This window comes from Cynocephalus volans, chromosome 5 (assembly GCF_027409185.1).
Source record: "Cynocephalus volans isolate mCynVol1 chromosome 5, mCynVol1.pri, whole genome shotgun sequence".
Classification (NCBI taxonomy): Eukaryota; Metazoa; Chordata; class Mammalia; order Dermoptera; family Cynocephalidae; genus Cynocephalus; species Cynocephalus volans.
Window position 1 is genome coordinate 32513651 of NC_084464.1, and position 7848 is coordinate 32521498.

Sequence of the window (7848 nt, forward strand, 5' to 3'; positions counted from 1 at the left end):
AAGCCTGCCTTTTAATACCACCTCATCACAGATTATATTTCAACATATGAACTTTGGGGATACACACTCAGACCATAACATGCTGACTGTGTCCTACCACATTGGAATTACTGCCAAAAATAGAACTGAGCCTACCCACCTTGGATTCCCTTTATTTCTTATAGTCTCTTAAAAGAGAGAAAAAAAACTTAATCACTTAAACCCTTCTAAGCATTATACTTTAAAAGTTATTCTCATTAATATATTAAACACAGTAAAAAAAACCATTCCCTCGGGCCGAGCCCGTGGCGCACTCGGGAGAGTGTGGTGCTGGGAGCGCAGCAACGCTCCCGCCCCGGGTTCGGATCCTATATAGGACTGGCCGGTGCACTCACTGGCTGAGTGCCAGTCACGAAAAAGACAAAAAAAAAAAAAAAAAACCATTCCCTCAATTTTTGCCTACCAAGAATTCAAGACATTTCCTAGCATATTCATTTGCTAGCATCTTTGTTTAGCCTATTTATTTATTAAGTCAAAGTTGATGGAAGCATATTTTGCATATGCTTGTACAGACACATAGGTATCCTAGGTCCAACCAAAGCCACTCTGTCTTGTGGAATTCAGATAAAATAACCCAAGCCTGAGACTATATATTCTGTGCAAAGTCCTATTCCAGCTGCAAGATTTTGCCCATTCCTGGGCATTTCTCTCATCTCAGCCTTTGTTCCTGATCCTTCTGGGTCTTCACTTGCTTCTCTCTTTTCCACCACCCACATTTAACATCTGTAAATGTGGCCATTTACTGAAGATGGGAGAGGACCAGAGAATCCATGTTGCAGACATCCAAAAGCATTAACATGAAATATTGGACAACGTTATTTTTAAAAGATCCTTCAGCACCCCTTCCACCATCCCTTCCAAATTTCTCATAAGCCCCCTTTCTCCATAGGTGCAGCCCCAGAGAGGTTACTTGGTTCCTGCCTCAGCCTCCTCTAAGTTTTCCTCTAAAATTAAATTCCTTCATTTTTAATGTAACACTATTGAACTATCTCTACACTTACCAAGCTCTTTAAAATCCAGCCCAGAAAAGTGCTTATTTTCCTACATAAGAAAGACAGTTCTCTCTCTGAAATTCTCCTGCCAGTTGTGAAAATTTTACATTTTCACCCAACTGTCACACAATGAGGGTTCAGGAGACACTACGCCAAAATAAGGCACCTTAGCATTTGAGAAAACAGAAGAAGTAGGAAGGTCCCTCTCACTTTCCTTCACCCCTTTCCCACAAAGCAGGTCATAAAACCTTCATTCCAGAGGTGCCCTCCCTGTACCGACAGGAAAGGTATCTTTATCACTCAAGAAACAGGGCACAGGAGAATCTGAACCAATGGGTCTTGCCATGTTTCCCCCAGTCGATTACCGTTAGATCATATCTCCTTTGTCCAATCATACTTCTGCATGACGGTCCATTCTTCTTCAAACTCAGCATGAAAATGCACGGGTTTTCCTGTTTCTCTGGGTCCTCATTTCTGAAGGCTCCATGTAACACATGACTTACATTAAATAAATTTGGATGTTTTTCTCTTGTTAATCTCTTTTTTGTTATAGGGGCCTCAGCCATGAACTTAATGGGTGAGAAAAAGAAACCTTTCCTCCCCTAAAATACCTATAAACCCAGACTTCCTGGGCTGCAGTGTCCATGTGTGTGAGTGCGTGTTTGCATTTGTAAAATAAAACTGCCCTGTAAACTTTCTAGAATTTTTAAAGTATTCAGAGATATAGCCTATGTACACGTGTAATAATATATAATAACTTAAATAAAAATAGTCAAATAAAACACATACGCATATTCCTGCAACCCATTTTAAGTAGAACATCAGGAATACCATTGACAGCATTCTTCAAACTGGGACATACACCTCCCCTCCCCCAACTTCCTGTCATCCCAGGTACACAAGGACTTTCTGGGGGTACACAGGCATCGACCATTTTAAGGGAATCCATTTCTAGATACCCAAGTTCCACATATACTCTTTCCTAAAACCAATTGCTTGAAAATTACTGAGTTCATGATAGCCCTGCTTCCACTAGACCAAAGCACCCATTGCAAAAATCTCACAGTGGGGCAGGAGCCTGGGATGTTCACCTGGTCAGCTCCAAATGGGCTAAGGAGTAAGCCAGACACTGTAAACTCACAGGGTTTCTGTGTTTCCCAGTTTACAGCTATTTCTGTTAAAGGTAAAGTGAGTTTTAGAATCAAGTATTTTGGCCCCTGCTGTAGATTGGATGCCTCCCTCCCCCAACCTCATTCAAGCTTGATTCCCCACTGTGACTGTTAAGAGGGTAGCAAATCCTACTATGAAAATTGAAAGGAGGGGCCTTAATGAGGTGATTAAGTTGATGGTTTAATGGTGGTCATGGGCATGGTTCTAAGGGCTGTAAAAGGAGAGCACATAAGAGTCTCTCTGCTTCTGCCATCTCACAATGTGAAACCCTGCATCACCACCAAGGAAGACCCTCACCAGATGTGTTCCCTGGATGCTGGACTTCCCAGCCTCCAAAACTGTAAGCAATAAACTTCGCTTTCTTGTAAATCATCCGGTTTCTGGTACTTTGTTATAAGCAACAGAAATGAACTAATGCAACCCCTGTTACTATGTTCTGAATTCAGATCTGTGATGATGATGAGGGTGGGGGTGACCATGATAACTTTCACCTCTTCTTTTTCCAGCCCATTTTCAAAGAAAGAAGAAGCATCCTAGGAGAGCAAAATGAAGAGCATGGGTCAGGAGTATTCAGCACTAAAAATTTGGGCTTTTTTTCACACACTTAGATAGAAGCATTTCTTTACAGCTGTGCTCAGTACTATCCTAGGATGTGTCATTCACTGGAAATAAGAACATTTTGATCAGCCGAAGCAAAATGGATGAATGATTTTGATTCTTTTCAATGCAACTGGAATATTTTTGAGAAGATATTCCAAAACTTTCAGGATAACTTTGGGTAAAATCAAAAAAAAAAAAATTTGTATGGAATTTCATTCAATTTTGCATGTGTGATTCAATGTAGTGATTAAAACCTATTTCATCGATATATTATAATTTTTTTTCTAATTACAGTGATTCCTCATCTTAGTTCATCCTATAAAATGCTTTCCATTTTTAGCTCCTATTAATAAAAAATATTTAAATAAGTTATGAATTGGTCCCTTTAGTTCTTACCAGTATAAAACTTTCTCTTTGTTAAGATCATAGAAAAATCAAAATCTTGATTCATCTTATCAATAAATGTATTTCCAATAAATTTTAGTTTTTAAGTTTAATGATCATCAAAATTTATAATATAGTTAAGGAGTTTTGATCAAATGTACACTAGTAATAAATATAACTCAATCTAGAAGAATTCTTTTTAATCTTTGAGCTTTATGACTTCAGGAAATGAGATAAATATTAAGAATTATAATTATATGTATATTTTGTTTTGAATAAGTATGGTAGAATAATCAATAGAAGACTTTTAAGCATGAAAATATATTATAATAAAAGTCTGTGGAGGAAGTAGGATAGAAATATGATTCAAACAGAAAAAGGAAAAACTTACATTTTTTAATGTTAAAGAGCTCATTTGTGTATATTTTCAATGGTTGGTTGGCTGTAGTATCAAAGTTGTACAGTTTTAGATTCTATTGAATACTTTTAAAAGAGAGATTTGACAGTTTTATTTTTAAATGTCAATGTTTGCAGCATTCTAGAAATTACATTCCTTGCAACTATTTCAACTTATAATGAAAAATTTTAGATGTTAACTTTAAAATGTAGGATCAAATACATGGTTTTTCAAAATTCGTAAAGGGAGAAGTAAACAAAATGTTTAAAACCCAGTGCCTATCAAAAAAAAAACCCTACATATCCCTTCTAAATACATCAACATCTCCCAAAGTAAAAATTATTTGAATTTTGTGTTAATTATTTACTTGCTTCTTTTCATAGCTTTATCACATATATATACAAATATATATATATATGCACATATTGTTAGGTTTATCTGTTTTTGACCTCTATATAAGAACTCCTCCAGTACTTGTGGGCTTTTTCACTCAATATTACATTTGTGACATTCATCCATATAGAGATGTGTTAAAATTGCTTACTTATTTATACTGCTGAATAGTACAAGGAGTCTTCAGAAACTTCATGGAAAGATTCATATTATCTTCTGATTCTATTTTTCCATGAACTTTTTGAAGTACCCTCATGTTCCTATGCATAAAATATACTACAATTTATATAACAATTATGTGGTCGCTTGACATTTCAGTTACTTTCTAATTTCTAGTTTTAAAAAACAATGCTGGGGCAGGCTCCGCCAACAGCCAGCAAGAGCATGGGACTTCAGAAGCCAAAGGTAGCCACAGCATACAACCGGCAAGATCACACGGTGCCATTGCACTGGCAGTCTACCACTACCACAGACACCACTGCTGTACAGGTGGCCCACCATCACAGCAGCAACAGTGATCACTTGTCTACACTGACACAAGGAGGGTCACCAGCAGAGCCCAAGGAAAGAGGTGAGCAAGCACAGACCCACAATCCAGCGGCCTAACCCACAGAGAAAATAATGCTGCCCTGCCCCCATGGTAGTACATCTGGGGGTGAGAGGTACATGCACAGCCCACATGAACACCTTGATCCAGGGAGAGACACATGTGGGACTCACAGAGACTGCAGAAAGCCAGGATAGCCAAATAGAGTAAGGAAGAAAATTCCCAATCACCACTAACCCATTCCCCAACTTGGGGAAGCAGTGGCCCAGGAGGAACCTCTGCTGTAGGAAAGAGGAAAGAGAAGTCCCATCCAGGGCCACTCATTCAAACTGAGAAGCTACAGTACACCCTAGTGCACCCATCAAGGTCATGGGACACAAGCTGGAGTGCCACCAAGCTGCCCAGGGTCACCCACCCCAGCCAAAGAGCTACAGGGCACCCAAGCACTTCTCCCAAAATCTCAACAGCTTTCCCACATCCTTGATGACCCAACACAGTGTTACTAGCCTCAGCAAAGAATAACTAAGTGCCCCAGTGTCCAGGCCATGGAGGCACACACCCACAACTGCAACACTGAATATGGCCAAAATACTCACATGGAGACTACATTACTGCATCTACCCAGAACCAATACTAGAACACCCTACTCAACAGTCAATATAAAGGACATCTATAGGAGGAAGTATCTCTCCTCAAAGCCAACTCCAGAGTAATAAAAGAAGTAAATGCTCTACCAGATGATGAGACATCAACATAGAGATACTAAAAATATGAAAAAAAAAAAACAAGAAAATATGACACCACCAAAGGAATACAATAATTCTCAAGTACCAGACCCTATAGAGCAGGAAACTCTTTAAGTGACTAAAAAGGAATTCCGAGCAACAATCTTAAAGAAACTCAAGGAGATACAAGAAGACGCAGACAACACAATGAAATGAGAAAACTTATCCAGGACATGAAGGAGGGAATTTATAAAGAGATTAATACCTTAAAGAAGAATGTAGCAGAACTCCTGGAACTGAAAGATTCATTCAACAAAATAAAAAACACACTGAGAGCTTCAGCAACAGACTAGACCAAGCAGAAGAAAGAATTTCTGATGTTGAAGACATTCTTTTCAAAATAACTCAACTGGACAAAAAAGAAAGAAAAAGAATTTTTAAAATCAAGAAAATCTAAGAAAACTACCAGACAACCATACGTGCACAAACATTTGAATCATGGAACTATGGAAGGGGAGGAGAAAGAAAACGGCATTAAAAACATATTCAACAAAAAAATGGCAAAAAAACTTCTGAGGTATAGGGAGAGACACAGACCTTCAGATCCAGGAGGCTCAAAGATCCCCAAACAGATTCAATTCAAAAAGGTTCTATCTGAGACACAGTATAGTCAAAGACAAAAAGAAAATCCTAAAAACAACCAGAGAAAATCATCAAGTCACCTATAAGGGGGTGCCCTCCAGACTAACAGCAGACTTCTCAACAGAAACTCTACAGGCCATACGAGAATGGAATGATATATTCAAAATACTAAAAGAAAAACTGCCAGCTAAGGATAAAATAACCAGCAAGTCTATCCCTCAGAAATGAAGGAGAAATAGTGTATTTCCCAGACAAACAAAAAGTGTGGGAGTTTACTATCACATGTCAAGCCCTACAAGAAATCCTCAAGGGAGTGCTGCATCTGGAATCCAGAAAACAATAATCACTACCATGAACACACACACACCAAAAAAAACCTGTTGGTAGAACAAAAATGCAATCAATAAAGAGAAAGAAACTATAGCTTACCCCCTCAAAAAACCAACAAATATTGAAGATGAATAACAAAAGGAGAAGAAAGGAAAAAAAAGACATTTAAAATATCCAAACAAAAATCAATAAAATGTCAGGAGTAAGACAATACTTTTCAATAATAGCCCTAAATGTAAATGGATAAAATTTCCCATTCAAAAGACACAGACTGACTGGACTAAAAAGCTAGACCCAACTATATGCTGTCTACAAGAGAATCACCTCATTTATAAAGACACACACAGACTAATATTGAAGGATGGAAAAAGATATACCATGCAAATAGAACCCAAAATGAGCAGGCATACCTATTCTTATATCAGATAAAATAGACTTTAAACCAAAAACCATAAAGAGACAAAGAAGGACATTATGTCATGATAAAGTGATTTATCCAGCGAGAAGACATAACAATCATAATTATATTGCACCCAACACTAGAGCACCCAGATACATAAAGCAAATGATGTTAGATGTAAAGAAAGAGATAGACCTCGATATGATATTATTGGGGACCTGAATACCACTCCCTCAATATTGGACAGATCATGTAGGCAACAAATCAACAGAGAAACACAAGAATTAAACTACACTTTAGACTCAAAAAGGTGGAAAAACATTCCATGCTCTTGGATTGGAAGAATTAACATTGCGAAAATGCCCATACTAAGCAGTCTACAGATTCAATGTAATCCCCATCAAAATACCAATGACATTCTTCACAGAAATACAAAAAACAATCCTAAGCTTCCAGTAAAGATGGCAGAATAGACAGTCCCCAGTGTCACTCTCTCCCGAAAATCAACCAATTTACAACTATAAAAAAGAAACAACAGCCAAGCTGGGGCCACTGGAGCTCAAGGGAAGAGGAGGAGAGACTTACGAAGGGCATGAAGGTGGGAGAAGCCACAATGATAGAAAGAAAAAACTGCTCTGACCATTTTGTGCCACAGCTGCTTTAAGGCTGGAACTGTTGATCACATGGAGCAGGAGTCAGCAAAAGCTGCAGCTATGCCCTTTGCATGAAGTTGCTTGGAGGCAGCAGGGGAGAAGTGGGCCTTGTTGGCCCTCCTCTATTAGCAAGACCACTAATAGGGTTGCTGTGGACCCACGTAGGAGCAAGGAGCCACAACAACTGAAAAAAAGAAGGCACTCAGAGGCCAGTGAGTCATCACAAGAGACCAGCACACAGCCCACCCCTTGGGAAGTGTTTGCAGCATGGGCGGTGGGGGAGATGGACCCACTGGGGGAACACTGGGGCACAGCAAGGACAGCTGACCAGCACCCCAATGAGCAAAGGACCACTCAGAAGAGACTGATCAGAAATATAGAATTGCATGGGGTGCAGTTTGATGAAAAGACTCAGCCCCAGATCAGAGTTTCTACACAACCCAGGTGCACTGGGTCTCTGGAGAGCTGGAAGTACCTATAAAGTCAACCATTAAAACCTGAGCTGCAAAAAAACCTTTCCTAGGGAATCAGCAGTTAAGCAGCAATTTAGCTAAACCACACAACTCAAGTACTGGT